Below are 16177 nucleotides of genomic sequence, written 5' to 3'. Positions count from 1 at the left end.
TATTCCATAAGGATTTCATGCCAGATCAGATGGTGACTGGAACCAGGGACGTTATTTCTAGAACTCTGGCATACCCAGAGGGCAGCTGGGGGCAGGCTGTAGGTTATTGACAACATTCTTGACTGTCCAGGGGCAGCTGGGGACCCAGGACTGTGTAATGTTCTAGTCTCATGAGGTGGAGGTCATGAGGCCCCAAACTGGTCCATAACAGCCCTGCTCTGATCTCAGGCACAGCAGGGGCTGCACAGGTAGAGGAGTGCTACTGTCCACTGTGTGAGTAAGGTGGTTGCTGAGCATCCTCCTAGTCCCCTGGAGGGTGTGAGGGAAAAGGGCAAATCTAGTCACTGTGTACAAGGCTGCTGTTTGGATCCAATGCTGCTCACAAAAGGTCACGAAGGCCACTGGCATCACACCCGTATCTCTCCCCTCTCCCTCCTCCTGTTTTGTTTCTTCTAGTCAGTGTTTAATCCAACTCATATTCCTTTTCTCTGAAGCTAAGAACTCCAGGATTACCATCCATATATGTTTAATTTGATTTCTGACAACACATACTGGAAAGAGTGCAGAGTGATTGGAACCCTCAGACACTGCTTGTGGATCTGTAGAGATGTACAGTTGTGGAAATTGATAGGTCACTACTTCAAACAACTGGGATGTGAAATTCCATATGCTCTAGCAATACCTCCGCTAGGTCTATTTCCTAAATACGAAAGAGCCATAGCACGAACAGACATGCAGACTCATGTTCATCTCAGTACGGTTCACAAAAGCAAGAAAACGGAAACAACCTAAATGCCCATAAGTAGAATAATGCATAAAGAGACTTTGAGACATACACAAATATTGTATGATGCCATATCATAAGGGGGAGAAAAAAACAATACAAAGATGGTTGGATGTCGACATATATATCACAAGGAACAGACTTTGAGGGCTACCAAGCAGAGGAGGGGAAGGGAGAGATGGTGGGACAATGGAATAGAGGGCCGCCAGTAGTTGACTAGGATTAAAGGAAAGATGGAGGTCCACAGATGTAAACCTCTCAACAATTCACCATAAAGTCAATCCTGTGATTAAAATAATAATAATAATTTGGTTTCTGGTGACGTTGTTGTAGAGCAGTGGTTCTCAACATGTACATCGCGACCCCTTTGGTGGTCAAATGACCCTTTCAGGGGTCACCTAAGACCATTGGAAAACACTATTTCCGATGGTCTTAGGAACCAAGACACCGCTCCTCTATCCGTCTCCAGGTGGGCCCGCCCACATGCAGATATGCCCACATATGAGTTCTCTGTGTGAAGCCTGTTACCCATGCTACACCTGCTTCAAGACAACATTTCATATATTTATAAGACTTTGAACAATGTAGGTAGCATCAAAAGAAGTTGAAATTCAGAGTCGTGGTACCATAAATAATTGGCCCACATTCAACCATTTCAAGAGGTAGCATATTAGAGCACTGAAGCAACAATGAAGGCATTAGTGGAAAACAAGGACCCATAAATCAACAAAACACCAATTGATGATATGCTTCAATAAACCGAGGAAAGGCTGGAAGGAAGCTCTCCCAAGTGTATTCCAAGAAATTGGGGAGACTGTTACAGGGGCAACTGACTAGAACAGATCCATATTGGTGTCCATTCCCAGTAAATTATCAAATGATATCATTCACATAACATGAAAACATTTTTGTCTGAAAATAATTTAGAAATGCCTATAGCCACAGGGAGCTACCAGAAATTCAAGTTAGATTCTAAAGAAGGCATGTACTGAGGGGTATTCATTGCTGATGTAGATAGATATTAGATGAAAACAGAGAATACCATAAAGATGTTTGCCTTTTTTACTGACTATGCAAAATCATTTGACTGAGTGGATTATTGAAAACTTTGAATAACACTGAAAAGAATGAGAACATCTAGACCATCTCCTTGTTGGCATGTGTCATCTGTACAGAGACTGAGGTAGTTAATTTATTGTGCCAACTTGGTTGATAAACACATGTGGGATTAATTAAAGGGCGGAGCGATAAATGGCTCGGCGAGCCTCGCCTTTCTTGTCTCTTGCTCTTTGATCATCAGACCAGTGTGCGGCTGCCTTGCTTGTTCTGTGCCTCAATTTGCAACACTAGCTGTGGGACACCTAACCCGTGGACCGTGTCGCTTTAATTTGATGTTCCTTCAAGACCTGCTTTCCCACACCATTGGAATTTACATCCCTTGAGCTGGGGACTGTCGGACCCTGTCATCTGGCTGACTGTTGGTGACCTGTCTTGCTGTTTGCTGCCTGTGCCTGGATAGCCTGAATTGCTCTACAGAGGACTACCCGGCGGCCCTTAAGACTTGAAGGACTGTCAGTGTCTCACAACTGTCTCATGGGAATGAGTTGCACTGAGCCATTTGCACTGTTTTATAATTTAATTAACTGTTTATTTCTTCTGTTATCTATCTATCTATCTGTATAAAATTATTAGCGTTCTGTCTAACACAGAGACCCAGAGGCAGTCATTTGAACAGAACAAGGGAACCTTACATGGTTTAAAATCCAGAACAGTGTAAATCAACATTGTATCCTCTCACCATACTTACTCAATTTGCACATTTATCAAGTTATCTGAGAAGCTGAACTGTATAAGGAAGACTAGGGCATCGGTTTGAGAGGAAGGCTGATTAACAAGTTGCAAGAGGCAGATGACACAACCTTCCTTGCTGAAATGGAGAGGACTTGAGGCACTTGCTGTTGACGGTCTAAGACTACAGCCTTCAGTGTGAATTGCAACTCAATTAAGAAGGACAAAAGAAAAATATTCACCACTAGAGCAATAAAATCATGATAAACAGAGAAAAGATTAAAGTTGCCAACGACTTCATTTCGCTTGAATCCACAATCAAAGCTCATGAAAGCAGGAGAGAGCAAGTCAATGATGTACTCGTTTGGGCAAATCTGCTGTTAAAGCTGTCATTAAAGTGTCAAAGAGCAAAAATGTCACTTTGAACACTAAGGTGTCCTTGAGCTCTGGTTTGTCACTCACCTGCTATGCCTTGGAAAGCCAGTTAATGAATAAGGCAGATCAAAGAACTGATATATTTGCATTATAATGTTGGTGAAGAACATAAAGTTGTTTATGGACTGCCAGAGAACAAATAAATCTGTCTTGGAAGAAATACAGTCAGAATGCCCCTTAGAAGTGAGGATGCCAAGACATCACGTCATGTACTTTGGACACGTTATCACGAGAGACTTGTTCTAGGAAATGGTCATCATGCTCAGTAAGGGAGAATGTCCTCCAAAAAGAGGACAGTCTTAAACTAGACGGACTGATCTAGTGGCTACAACAACGGGCTCAAACATAACAATTGTAGGGTGTACAGGACTGGACATTTCCCCTGTTGTATTAGGACCATTCTGAGTTTGAACCAAGTTGATGGCACCCAAACCAACATTAAAACTTTTAAAATTGTCTCCGGTAGTTTATGGAGATAAATTTCATTTATACAACATCCATTTGTGCCACAGTATATAGTATAATTTATATCATAATTCATCATATATATGTTGGTTTATATGATGCTTGGATATGTAGGTGATCTCCAATATTTTACCATTATGAGTAATGTTATAATGAATGACCTCCTGCACATTCATTTTCATTGTTGGGTTGGTGACTGTTAATCTAAAGTATAAATAACTTATGAAAAGTTGAGACTACTATAAAATAAATTGGTTGCTTAGGAATAGTTATGAAACAATGGGGCAGCTTCAACAGAACACATTAAAATTCTCATTTTTTTCACATGAGCCTATTGCAATTTTTTATAGCTATAAAATGAGAGAAAATACTGCTGTGTCCTTGTTACAAAGGTGAGATTTAGAGATTTTGTAATAGATTCATTTTTCGGTGTAGTTATCCGAATCAATCTCTTTATACAGCTCAGGAAGATGAACCAGAAAACACTATTTTGCTGGAGGGTCAAGCTTCATTGCCAAAATCCCAAATGCAAGAAAATAAGAGAAGAATGTTCACAGTGGAAAAACATGATAGTAAGTAAAATAATTTTATTAGCTTTAGATTACTGTTAAGTGAAACTTATAAAATATTTCAAATTCAGAAATGTGAATTTACATGTATAGTTTATAGATTGTTCACATCACGATTTAAAATGTGGATACCCTAAGATTCCTAGTAAATACAGCAAATATAGCGATAGTTTTTGGTAAGATTAGCTCATGCCCATGAATTGAGTTGGTGGTAGATGCTTCCAAGTGGGTCTGTGTAGTGATTCTGTATACAGCAGAATGCAGCACTCATGTGTTTCATTCCTTACAAGGCCTGTGTCTTCCTCGCAACTGATTTCATGTCTGAGTTCGTTGTTGCAGCCACGGTGTCAACACATCTTGTCCCGGGTCTTCCTCCTTTTCTTGTCCCTCTGCTTTCCCAAGCATGGTGTCCTTTTCCAGAAACAGGTCTTGTCCAAAGTGTGTGAGGTGAAGTCTCACAGTCCTGGCTTCTACGGAGCATTCTGGTTGTACTTCTTCCAAGACCGATTGATTTGTTCTTTTGGCAGTCCTTGGTCTTTCGATATTCTTCGCCAACACCCTAAGTCAAACGCATCAATTCTTCTTTGACCTTCCTTATCCAGTGTCCCGCTTTTGCATGCAATGGAAAATACCGTGATTTCAGTCAGGCACATCCTAATCCTCAAAACCACACCCTTGATTTTCAACACTTTAAAGCAATCTTGTGCAGCAGACTTTCCCAAAGCAATGTGTCATTTGATCTCTTGACTGCTGCTTCCATGAGTGTTGATGATTGATCCAAGCATGATGAAATCGCTGACAACTTCAGTCATTTCTCTGTTTACCATGATATCACCTACATCCGATTATATTTTTGTTTTCTGTACATTGAGTTGTTAAAACATAAGCACATGAGTAATACATGAATATTTACTTATGTCTTTGCAACTCAATGTACAGAATTTTGCACCTCAATATGCAACTCAGTATAATATTAAGACACAATCCAGGCTAATAATTATAGGTCAGTTGTCTGTTCAGCTGACTTTGGAGATCAGGGGTTAAAAAATCCAATGGACCTCTGCCTTGGGCCAGTGCCCTCTGCATTTGCACTAACTTGTGAACAGAGAGGTTACTAAAACCTGTAAGTATAATAAAAATATGGATCGATGGACCCAAAGCGAAGGTCTGTTTGGGAGCCCATGAGGACCCCCAGGGCGTGTTCTCTTTCGCCACCTCTCTTTTCACCTGATTCGATGATACCATTGCAGTTACATTTTGGGTGGGGCGGGGGAATAGTTCAGGGATGATGACAGTGTGAGCAGATCTAAGATTCTGGTCCTTCCAATCTGATGTCCACGGAAACAACTAATATGTGACTTGTGCCTGTGAGGACTTTTAAAAGGTGAGCAAAGAGTGACAGCCAGGAGATATAAACTAAAACAAGATTCAGATAGAATGGGAAGATCAATCTTTTTCTTTTTTTTTTTTTAACATTTTATTAGGGGCTCATACAACTGTTATCCCAATCCATACACACATCAATTGTGTAAAGTGCATTTGTACATCGTTTCTCAAAACATTTTCTCTCCATTTAAACCCCCGACATTAGGTCCTCATTTTTCCCCTCCCTCCGATCAATCTTTTTCTTACTGCCTCCAGTTCTCCCACTCCTGGCATTGCAACGGATAGAGCCAGCAGAACTGCAGTCAATGTCCCGAAGGAAAATTGTAGTCAAAACCCCAGAACTGCATTCAAAGCCCCTCTTGCCTACTAAACATTGCTCAGATCGCTGGCTCCCAGGTTATAAGAAACCCTGCGAGTCATCTGGGGAATAAAACCGTCCCGTGGGATGTCTAAAGCTGTAATTTTGATGAAAGCAGAGGCCACAACTTTCTGTCACATAGTCAGCGGCTGCACTCTGAACCTTCGCACCATCTGGGTCTTTAGGTATGCGGGGTATCTATTTCTGACAGATCTGGCACGGGGACAGAGCACGGGTATCCTGGCTCCTTCCCCGCCTGGCAGCAGATGGACAGCTGTAGAGGAGCCACGTTCACACAGGGATGGACGGGTGGCTCTCCTCCGTGCCAAGAGGGCACTAAAACTCTGGCCCTGGGGTGAAGAGGCCCGACATTTCTGACATCTACCAGGCTGACTAGTCAGTGTTTCCCTTCCAAGCCTGCTCATTCCTGGGACAGCAAAAGAGCAGCTGCGATGGAGCCTTAGCCACAAGGGCTGCTACACACTGGCCGAGGCGCTGAAATAAACTGGATGGATATTGGTCGTGAATGTTTATGCGTTATATTCTGTCCCGTCTGGAAGTGGCCTGAAAGACTAGTGAGTTGGAGTCTTTACGGAGTGGGAAATGAAGCAGCAATCCAAGAAAGACAGGGGGCTATCTCTGATTGAATGCAGTTCCGCTACTATATATTTTCTAACTGATTGGGAAGCTGCTGATGGTGTGAAATCGTTACATAGTCAGAATATCAGAGCATACGAGGGAGTGAAAATCAAAAAGTAAAAAGGGGGACTACATTGATCAGTGTGTAGTTCTTGGTTTGAGAGTTGCTGAAAGACTGACGTGTTGGTCTATTCTGAACTGGAGGCATTGCACACGGAGGGAGGGAGGGGTAAGGAAACACTGACTGCTAAAGTTCCCCAAGATGCTCTTGAATTGATTAGTTCTGTGAACATATTTCAAGTTTGTGATAATTTAGAAAACTAATCCCTTGTAAAATTCTAATAAAATCCAGAACTGATGAACCTATAGGGACAGCAAGTAGAATATAGGTTTCGGGGTGGGGTGGGGTATGAGTGCAAGGGTGGGTAAAACATTCAGGAAGAAAAAGTATGTTTGGAAACTGAAGAAGCAATTGTACAATTCTACTTGACGTGAATAAACTATGGAATGATATGACATATGTATTAACTCCCAAGTAATAATAAATTAAAAGGGAAAAAAAAGCCCTAGATCCAGGAATAGGGTTGGGGCTCACACTAAATCCTAGCTCCAACTCAAGAACAATTAGCTATTACATCATGGCCCAGCTGGATACTCAACCTCAGAAAGGGAGCACAGAAATTAAGGGTGATATAGCAAAATGTGGCGAAGACATTAGATGGTGCCAGCTATCAGATAAAATAGTGTCCTAAAGGCTTGTCTCCAAATAAGCAACCTTCTAAGCGAGATGTTAACTAAGTCCTCATGGAAAAAGCACCCCATCATCAGTCACTGAAGGATTGTCAATCATATAATCTGAAATCAAAGGAGGGATTGGAACTTAAATTGTAAAAGTATCAGAACCTACATTGTGAAAATCCAGTTTGCAGAAGGTTATGGATGACAGTGGGAGCCCAACATTCTTTTGTGGGAACAACATAGGAAACAAGCCCCCAGTGAACTCCCTCTATCCACAATTGAGGGATGGGAGGAAAGGGGTCACTAAACAGAGGGCATTGGAGAGATGAATACACAAGATCAAAGGCATAAATCTGACTTGAACAGTTCACACTTTGTCAGCTGATGCCCCTCCGATGCATGCTGGACCTGATCTGGTTTACATTTTTGGTATTTTTATTTTGTTTTTGTTCATTCATATAAGGATGTATCTCAGAAATGTTATGTCATTGGAGGTCACCTTCTTGAAGCTGTGTTGTATGTTTTTCTCTTTACTGATAAACAAAACTTAGGCCTGATGAACTTATAGGGACAGCAAGTAGAATAAGGGTTTCAGGGGGCGGGGAAGGGGTGATACAGTGGTGGGGGGTGGGGTAGGGGGGTTGCTAAAAGACAGATGATGTCAGAGTCCAGGAAAATAAAGAATATTTGGAAACGGATTGTGGTAGCAATTGTACAATTCTGCTTGATGTGATTGAACTATGGAATGATATGATATATGTATTAATTCCCAATTAATAACAAATAAATTTTTAAAAAATGGAAAAACATTCTAATGACTTGGGTTCAACAACAAAATCCCAATTCACACAAAGAAATGGTGAATGTTCTTTTATGTTAACAAGATAAATGGAGTTTACAGGGACCTGCGTAAAGTGCAGATGAGAAAACTATAACGCTGTTTTATTAAACAAGTCAAGGGGGCTAAAGGAAAACACAGAAAACGAATGAAAGAGAAGATAGAAAATGTTACATGAATAAATTGCGAATGCACTTAAGAGCACGTCATGCGCTGCAAAGTTGCTTGACTCATAGACACTGTAGGTCCGAGGAGGACTGCTCCACGTGGTTTCCAGGACTGGACTCTGTGCAGGGTAAGCGACAAAGAGGAACACTCTCTGGGAGAGGGAATGACACAATGACTGTCACTGGACTCAAACACAACAACTGTGGGACGGATGTAGAGTAGGCAGTCTTCCATGCCGCCTACAGAGGATTGCTATGATTCTGAACTGATTCACTGGCATCCCCCACAACAGCCAGAAGAAGAAAAGGAATGGAAAATAAAGAGAAGAGAAAAATACAATAAACACAACTTGTGAGGGTTAAAGGTGCAAAGAGAATTTTAAAGAAGAGTAACCAAAAAACTATGCGTGAAAAAGAAGAGAAGGGAATAAAGAAAAGACAATATAAGGAACGCAGAGAAAAGAAGGAATAAAAACAAGGGAAGGGAAAGAAAAGGAAACAGCCCCCCACAAATAAAGCAAAGAAAGAAAAGAAAATGGTTGGGGAGCAGAGTAACTTGTATGGATCTGCTCTCTCTAAAAGTCAGAGGGCTTTGGGCAAGGCAAAGGAGGTTACCTGGCCCTCACTCGAGTTCTTGCCAGCCTGCAGGGTGTCTGTGATCGCGACAACTGGTCAGGAGGGAGTTTGTGCTGGCCCAGAGGGCGTCTGAGGCCAGAGGGTAACACCTGGAAGGAACTCTTTCTGGCCCAGAGAGCAGCTGGGGTTTGGTTTCTGGAGTTCTGGCCTGTGGAGGTGGAGTTCTTGTGTCTCCAGATGTGTCCATGAGGGCACAGCTCCGACCCCAGGCAGAGCAAGGGCTATCAGGCGGAGGGGGTGTTACTGGACACTCTATGGCTGAGGTAGGGTCTGGGCACACTCTTGGCCCCCACGAGGGTGTGAGGAGCAAGGGAGCATTCCACCTTTCTCATCATCACCCACCAGCGCGTCAGGCTGCTGTCTAAATTGAATGGTGCTTGCAAACGTTCAAGAAGCCTGCACCACATCACCCAGCCAACAATTCACCTGTCCATCTCCTCTCTCCCTATCTTTATTTAGCTTCTTATCCTAGTTAGTATTTAATCTACTCTCTACCCTTTCCTCTGAAGTTGAGGGTTCTAGAATGATCATTGTTTAATTTTGTCTCTTATGTCTTTGTTGTAGAAGTTCCAGGTGTCAGGTCTGTTTAATCCATGTCTAATATCCCATCTTGCCAGAAATGTCGTAGGCACATGTTAGACATGATTAATTGCCCTTGACACCTCAATTCCCATCCATCCCCACACAGTTCTTTCTGTTTTTTCTATCTCCGTGTATCCTTTCTTTTACATTATGATCAGACTTTTAAAAATACCAACACATTCACTCACTACTATTATGCACAGATTTGTTGTTAGAAAGCAAAAAAGGAAGAACATGCTCGGTTCTCTCAAGTCAACAGAACTGAAGAAAAAAGCCTACCTTCAGGTTTCAATATTGAAGGACTCGATGGACAAATATTGAACAATGCAAGTAGCCTCAAAAGAAGGTGAGAGAAATACATGTCACTGTACCACAAATAAATGGTCGGCGTTCAATCATTCCGGGCCGTAGCATGTGATCTGAAATGAATGGTCTTGAAGATGAAGTCCACCGTGCTCTAAAGACAGTAGTGAAAATCCAGATGCAGGCACACCAATTGAAATGCTTCCATCAACCGATGAAGCTCTGGAAGCACTCAGAAGTCTATGCCAAGACATTTTGAAGACTGCGACGTAGACAACGAAGTGTAAGAGATCCTATTTATGCCTGTTCCAGAGAAATTATTGAATACTATTTTTAATATCACATGCAAGTAGAATTTTTTGAAGGATACTTAAAAAGTTGGTTGCAGTATTAGGCCAACAAGGAATCCAAAGTTATGGACTGAGGGATATTACCTCTGGCATCACATGGATCTTAGATGAAAGCAGAGACCGCCAGAAATACGTTCGTGCTTTCTTGACTATGCAAAGGTAAACGCCTGTGCAGATCACAGCAAACTACGGACAACAGCAGAGACTGAGAATTCTAAAACACTTAATGGTGCTCTTGATTTTGTCAGGTGACATCAAGTCAGTTCCAACCCGTGGCAACTCCATGTAAATAAAATGAACCAAAGCCCAATCTTGCATCTTCCCCCAAAGTTGTTCCTATTTGTAAGCACACTGGGGCAGCCGTGATGTCAGTCCATCTCCTTGAGGGCCTTCGCTTCTTTGCTGCCTCTCTGCTTTACCAAACATGATGTCCTTCTCCAGGGATTAGACTCTCCTGACAACATGTCAAAATACGTAAGACAAAGACTTGCTGTCTTCGCCTCTAAAGAGTACTCTGGCCAGATCTCTTCCCAGACAGATCAGAGTTAGTTAATTAATTAACGCAAACATCACACTGTAGGGGTGGTGTGGGCCCGGCAGTGTTTCATTGGACTGTGCATACTATCTCTGAGTTGCAGTGGACTCAATGGTACCTAACAAGAACAAGCATTTTCACAGGAGCAGATCTCACAGATTTTATCCCCAGGAAACACTGGTGAGTTCAATACCTCCAACCTTTCCGTTAACAAGGAGCCCGAAAACAACAACAACAACAAAACAAGGAGCCCGAGTCACCTCGGGTTATGCTCTGAGCTGCTAAATGAAAGGTTGGCACATCGAAACCACCAGTTTATCCAAGCGAGAAAGGTGAGAAAGACTAGGCTTTCTACTCCCATAAGGATTTTCAGTCTCCGAAACCCACAGGGAGGTGGTAGGTCATCCTGCCCTGCAGGGCCCCTATGAGTCGGGATCAACTCAACGGCAGTAAGGTTTGGTTTTCCGTTAATAGCTGAGTGCTTAAAAATTGCATGTCAGAGCTTCTTCAAATAGATAGACTCCATAAAGGAAACCAGACAGAAATATTAGAACTGGAAGATGTAATAACTGGTGGCAAATGTACAATACTGCTTGATGTGATTAAACTATGGAAAGTTATGATATCTGTAAGAGGTTCCAAGAAAATGATTTTTTTTTAAAGAATATATATATATTGGGAAGTACTCAAGATATATTAGTTTACAAAATTAAGAATCAGCAATTAGGTAAATAATTTCTAATTATGAGGGCTGAGGAGCAACAACAACAACAAAAAAGGCTCAAGACTGCTGAGCATAACCTAATGGAAGTGTGAACACCACATGCTGAACATGGGACTCTACAAAGGAGATAAGATATGGAAGAGACAGGAAAAATGTTTAAAGAAATAATGGCAAAAAAAGTCCGAAGTTGACAGAGGATATGGATCTAAAAATCCAGGAAGCACCATGGTCTTCTCGAATGAACAGCATAGACGAACCACAAGGAGAAAGAACCCAAGACATGCGCACTGAGAGACAGCATACCCAGTTCTCAGAAACCAAGGATCTCAAATGAGATGCAGCGCTTATTTTCCTTTAGACCTTAAAGGCACGACCTACTTAAAGTTCTGAAAATAAAAGAATTATGAACCAAGAATAGTACACTGGCAAAATTGTCCTTCAAGAATGAGGATACAATTAAGATAGTCCCAGATAATAAACAGAGCTGAGACAGACCTGTCTTACAAGAAATGCTACAAAGATTCTTTTCAAATGAGAAAGAACATTTGATGGTAAACTAGAAGCAGTGAAAGATAACTGCACAGGCAAGTCTTAAAACAATTCTAGCGGTTGTATCCTTCATGTTTCATAATGACAAATGCTAAAGTAAATTTATGCCATAAGAAATATTATATATAAAGATATTACAGGTAAAAAAAGTACATAAATGAGGAAGTGGGTAAGAATAGTATAGGTATAGAATTTTTGTATGTTCCTTAAGTTAATATTAAATGTAAACTATTAAATGCAATCTTAATACTAACCCCAAAGAAATTTTCTAAAAAATACATACAAAATAAAAGTAGAATGGGATAAAAATGATACTTCTCAAAAGAATTAACGAATCAAAAATGTTGGCAGTTCTGGAGAAAATGAAGGACGAAGAAACAGAAGAAATGGGAAAAACAGCAGTAAAGTAACAAAAGAAGGGTCATTTCTTGTCGGCAATGATCATGAATGTAAATCTGCTAATGCTCCAATGAAAAGGCTGAGAGTGGCAAGATGGATAAAAGACAAGATCCAACAATATACTGTCTAATTGACAAACATCAACACAGGGATACAAACAGTTTGAAAGTCAGAGGATGGAGAAAATATTCCATGCCAGAACAGCTAAAAGAAACCAGTTGTGGATATGTTGATGTTAAACCAAAGAGAATAGTAAAAAAAAAATTATGATACGAGACAAGATGGGGCATTGTAAAATGATGCATGTGCTATTTCATCAAGAATACATAATAATTATAAATATATAGAGGTGCCTAACCTTAGAGCATAGACAGCTTCTAAAATCGTTTCAGAAACGCTAAGCTTATGGATAAGCCTATAAAAATAAATCCACTCAAAATATTTCATAATCTGTTTCATGACTCCGCTGAGGACGTGGGGTACATAGCACACGCAGTATTGACGAGTCTCTTGAGTCTGCTATTAGCCGCAGGGAGTCAGTTATGGCTTACTGCCACTCCCTGTGCTACAGAGTTGAACTGGGCCACGGGGGTTCCTAGGTGTAACACTGACGGGAGGAGAACGCTGGGCCTTCTGTGAAGCAAGCCTGCTACTGCTGGGGGTAGGGGGGGGTGGGGCGGCGTGCTCTGAGCTACAGCGCTCTACTTCTTTGCCAATTACTCTGTAATCTTGACAGTAACTGCTTTTTCATGCCCAGAAAGTTGTCGGCTCAAGTCTTGATGGTGTCACTGATGCGTGTGGAGGTTTGATTTAGGATTATCACAGCCAGGAGTTGCACCAACAAACCTGAAACTCTGAGTCTGTTTGGTGTTTCCACTCGTGTACCTCAAGGGACCATCAGGGTGGCTTGCGGGGCCTCTGAAAAGGCAGTTCACACTGGTTTTCCAGTGGCCTGGACCTCATCAGATGTGTGCCAAATCATTCCGAAATCAAATAGTGCTCAGTTCACAGAGATGCACGTGTTGGGTGTTCAAGCTCCATCAGCATCCTCCCACCCCCATTTCTTTTGGCTGCTGATGAAAATTGGTCACTGTCAGGACATTCTTATTAGGGATCTGCAATGCTGCTTCCCCTGAGATACCACTTTCTACTGCTAAGGCCTGTAAGATTACCTCCTTTCTCATGGTGGTGAATTCCCCAACTTTCCCAGATCTCTCTGGCTCCCTCTGTGAAGCAATTCTGAAGGACCCGCCATCCCTTTCAAATAAAGATAGATGTCACCTCTCAGTGTGTTTCAGGCTGTCGTGCAGTGCCAGGGTCCTTTCTAGAGACAACATTAGATATTTGGTGCAACTTGACTCCCGTGGTATGGTTTCTGATGACCTTTGTCCCCACTCCTGGAAGACTGTAAGCGGTTGCCAGACAATCATTTGCCTAGTTTCATAGAGCCTGTCTGCTGGATTTCTAGTCTGATCTGCCTTAGAAGCGCATATGGGAAGTCAGAGACTCCAAGAGGGAGCAGTTGTCTCCATCAGAACAGAAAGGGTTATATTTTAAAAATTCACTACTATTCCACCATAGAATCTCCTGCTGCATCACTTAGCAGTGTTTGAGACCCATTGGCTTGGCTGGCAAAGTTCTCCATGGGACACCAGTCTCTCACAGGCGATCTAGCTGTGAGCCCTTCCCTTCCCTGAACCTTCTCCACCACCTCTTTAGGGTTTGCCTTTCAAGATGGCTATTAGTGCTTCCCTGATGAAACTACACTCTGTACCAATTTGTCAGAGAGCGAGCGAGCTGCCAGGAATGAGGTAGTTAATACAGGGACTAACGAAACGTCACCAGTAAGGCTTTGTTCACTTGCCGTCAGGAGGCCTGGTGGGGCAGTGGTTCCGTGCACCGCTGCTACATGAAATGGTTGGTGGTTTGAAGACAGCAGCTGCACGGTGGAGACATTGGTGACAGGCTGCTTCGATGACGATTTTCACCCTCGGAATCCCGACGGGGCAGTTCTACTCCATCCATAGGGACACTGTGCACCAGAATCTGCTCCATGGCAATGGTTTTGTCGGTTATTGGTTGCCATGGTCTAGTCTGGCTTTTCCAGATGCTGCTGTATCTGATTATGGCTGCTCCACATCACACCAGCCAACGGTTCACCTGCTGCTTCCTCTCTGCCACCCTGGCCACTGGTGGGGACCACCTTCTCCTAATCCATATTCAGTCTGCTTCTCTATCCTTTATGCGGAAGACAGGTAGGGTTCCAGGATACTCACTCATCTCTAATTGCATTCCTGTGGCCTAGTTTAATCAGTACATCTGCCGTGCTTGAACACGTGTGTGGTTTTGAATATTTTGTGACTACAAGTGATGTTGTAATGAAGAATTTCATGCATGGATATTTTTATTGTTTATTCTATGCATATTCAAAGAAAATACCAATACGAAATATATTTGATGGCTTGATATAGTTATGACATGAGATAAGTTTGACACAAACCCATCAAAGAGAACTCACAAGGGTTGCATCACATACATCTTGCATATGGTAATTTTATTAACATTTTATAAACTGCACCCTCCAGTTCCCTTTCCCGTCAGATCACAAACTGGTCTGGGCTGGTCTTAAAAGGAGGAAAAGGAACGTTGACGCTGGCCCTCAGTGCTCTTGGGGCTCAGCTAGTTCAAACAGGGAAATCAAAAAACAAAAACTTATAAAATGCGAGAAAAGGTCTGTACAGTTCTTGTGCCCTTGCTATGAATTCAAATTCTAGAGATCTCCGAGTTGATCTGCTTTTCTACTTATTGGACTAACTCTTTTTGTAGCTCTTGATAAAGTACTGGATGAAAATCTTATGCGTAAGACTCAAGATACGATGCCAGACCTTCAAATTCAAGTAAAGAGGAAAAAAATTTCCACACAGGAAAAATTCCGTAAGTATAACAATTATAGATAGCTAAAATATTTAAATTAAAGTCATTGGAATATCTTTTAATTTTATTCTTGAATATGCTTTTGAGTATGTATTTTATAGACATTTAAGCTTTGATCTTATGCCTATGTGCCTTTAGGTACCTACAGAACAAAAGCAAAAGTACTGATACTGTTTGGTTAGAGGTACTAGTCATAAAACTATCACATAGTCATGGCTCTTTCACATCATTATACATAAATTACAGGGCGAAAATTACCTCTCAGTTAGTTCAAAGGTCAGATGGCTTTCTCTGACTTGTATCAGTTTTTCTACCATAGGCTCCTACCATTTAATTGACAGTTTATGAGATCTTTAACTGAAACAGCAAATGTGGGTGACTGAGTACCACCCAATGGCTTAGTGACCTCTTGTAAGAGCTTCCAGGGGATCCTGTTGGTTTGATGTTTACTAAAAGGTAGCATCCTTTCTGGTAGCCCAAAGTGTATTAGGGGTTAATATTCTATTGTGAGGAATGTGACATTATTGTTAACAATGACGCTCACCAGTGGCTGGTCATCTTTATTGCTTGCTGTGCAAAGGGAGGGAAAAAATTGGCAATTGAGACTTTGTGCCCTACCTGGACTGGACCATGCTTAGAAATTTTACTTGACTACTAAGTGTTTGTACTTTGTCTTTTTCAGTTGACTAGCTGGGTGCCTGATGTGGGTCCTCAGTTCTTGGTGGTGGTATCCATGTTGAAGGCCTCTCCAAAGGCCTTCCATATAATGAACACTCACCCGGATCGGGCAGTGTTTTGTCCTGTGTACATAGGGGTTGCTATGAGCTGGAACCGACTTGAGGGCACCTAACAACAGCAAAATTACTCCTTTAGATAGTCACAGCTTACTCACTGGTGTCCACCGTCAGGGGGTTTAAGTGTTTAGAAGGCATTGGGGTTGTTTTCCATGCAAAGCCCAGGCCACCTTGAAAAAGAAGAAGACCAGTAATTCCTGGTCT

The 16177-nt window shown here is 41.9% G+C and overlaps 1 non-coding gene across 1 annotated transcript; it reads left to right on the top strand.

Moving 5' to 3' along the window:
- Positions 1-14821: 14821 nt before the first annotated feature.
- On the top strand, positions 14822-14939 carry LOC115869590. Its single transcript, XR_004046261.1, has one exon. It is a non-coding gene; the product is annotated as a small nucleolar RNA SNORA61 (small nucleolar RNA).
- The last annotated feature ends 1238 nt before the right edge of the window (positions 14940-16177 follow it).

The sequence above is a fragment of the Echinops telfairi genome, unplaced genomic scaffold, assembly GCF_000313985.2.
Source record: "Echinops telfairi isolate 266 unplaced genomic scaffold, ASM31398v2 ScPeMD7_31;HRSCAF=116, whole genome shotgun sequence".
NCBI classification, from domain to species: domain Eukaryota; kingdom Metazoa; phylum Chordata; class Mammalia; order Afrosoricida; family Tenrecidae; genus Echinops; species Echinops telfairi.
Note: the sequence above shows the minus strand (reverse complement) of the source record. Positions and strands in the feature narration are given on the sequence as shown.